This window comes from Cynara cardunculus (genome assembly GCF_001531365.2).
Source record: "Cynara cardunculus var. scolymus isolate 2C chromosome LG 7, CcrdV1, whole genome shotgun sequence".
In the NCBI taxonomy this organism is placed as follows: Eukaryota; Viridiplantae; Streptophyta; class Magnoliopsida; order Asterales; family Asteraceae; genus Cynara; species Cynara cardunculus.
In genome coordinates this window covers 10,519,840-10,521,485 of record NC_037534.1, presented here as the reverse complement: position 1 = coordinate 10,521,485, position 1,646 = coordinate 10,519,840, and the positions used below count along the sequence as shown (strand labels likewise).

At 39.6% G+C, this 1,646-nt stretch overlaps 1 non-coding gene across 1 annotated transcript; it reads left to right on the top strand.

Moving 5' to 3' along the window:
* LOC112516055 lies at window positions 1–107 on the top strand. The gene has a single exon (XR_003069574.1). It is a non-coding gene; the product is annotated as a small nucleolar RNA R71 (small nucleolar RNA).
* The last annotated feature ends 1,539 nt before the right edge of the window (window positions 108–1,646 follow it).

Here is a 1,646-nt window from a genome sequence, read left to right as displayed (position 1 = left end):
ATGCCATGGTGTGGGCATTTCCTCAACAGCTCTTTGAACCTTTCCCACGCGTCAGGAACAGCCTCATCGTCCATTTGTTTAAAAAGACAGATTTCGTTCCTGGACTTGCGTTCCTTGTTGGTGAGAAATATTTTCGTAAATTTTTTTCCGCTATGTTACTCCATGACGGCACAGAACCCGGTGTTAAAGAGTTAAACCATGCTTTTTCCCGATCCCTTAGGGAAAATGGAAAGAAAGTGAGCCTTAGAGCATCATTGGACACTCCCGGGATCAGGAAAGCATTAGTGATTTCCATAAAAGATTTTAAGTTCGAATATGGGTCCTCCGAAGGTAATCGGGAAAATTGGCCATTCGTTTGCGACATGTGAAACATTATCGATTTTAGTTCGAAATGGAGAGTGGTCATGTGTGGTCTAACTATCCCCGAATTTAATTGCTCAAAATCCGGAATAAAATCCGGAATAATGTAATCCATAATCCTTCCATTTTTGGAATTTGCCAAATTAATGATGTTCGGAGTTTGTGCTCTTTGTTGTTCATTATGTTCCGATTCTGTGTCCTCATTACCCAAACTATTATTATTATGTAGGTGTCCTTGTTGAAAGTTCGGAAATGGTGGTATTGGTTCAAAAATCGACGGTTGGTTTTCCAAATGCGGTATTTCCGGAATGATTGGGGGAGGTAACGCCATGTTCGGAGGGAGTAGAGCAAAGAATGCTCTTTGAGCCCTCCTCCTATGGTGAAATGTTCTCTCAATGTCGGGATCAAATTCGAAAAATTCCCCACGATGCGTCAGTGGCATACACCACTTTTAAAAACGATTCCGATGGTATTAGAAATCAAATCTTTTAATTTACTCAAAATAAAACTTTTAGCTTGCCAATCCCCGACAACGGCGCCAAAAACTTGGTCGGATGATATCTCACACCTTTAGACTTAATGAAATTGGGCCACAAAGCAAGTATACAATACGGCCCAATGTCGTCTTTCCAAGTAATAAAGTGGTACAAGTACCGGATTATCGTCCACGGAGATTGTAGCCAAAGTTAAATTAGAGTCCAATGAAAGAGATGATTTCAGATTACGATTTTGAAGACTTTTGTTTGATTGTAAGGTGAATTAAAACAAAATACAAAATATATAAAAGAAGCAAGGGTGTAAGACTTAAGGTGAGACCCAAACACAAATTCCAGCAGCCAATGCTATAGGAATGCTATAGCAAGCAGTGTTTCGAAACTAAATTCCACCATCTATTTTGAAGGCATTCCTCTCGGACTTCACCATTGCACTATATTATAGCTTTCCACCCATATCTCTATGTGGTGTCCGGACCAGGGATAGTGACACGATGGTGTTTTCAAAATATATGGATAAACAAATCTCTTTGTTAAAAATCACTCTCTCGAGTCGATTCCCATATCATTCGAGTTAGCGTGTTCTTGATAGTTCATCTCTGAATCTTTCACACTTTGACACTTTTTGAAGAGTGACCAACCCGTCGGGAGTTAMGTTTTGAAAAACATAAATGACAAGTCTCCTTGTCGGCAACTTTCTCAAGTCTACCTCTCATGTCATTCAAGTTGACGTGCTTATTAATGGCTTATCTCTAAGTCCATCACACTTTAACACTTTTGAAGTGATCAACC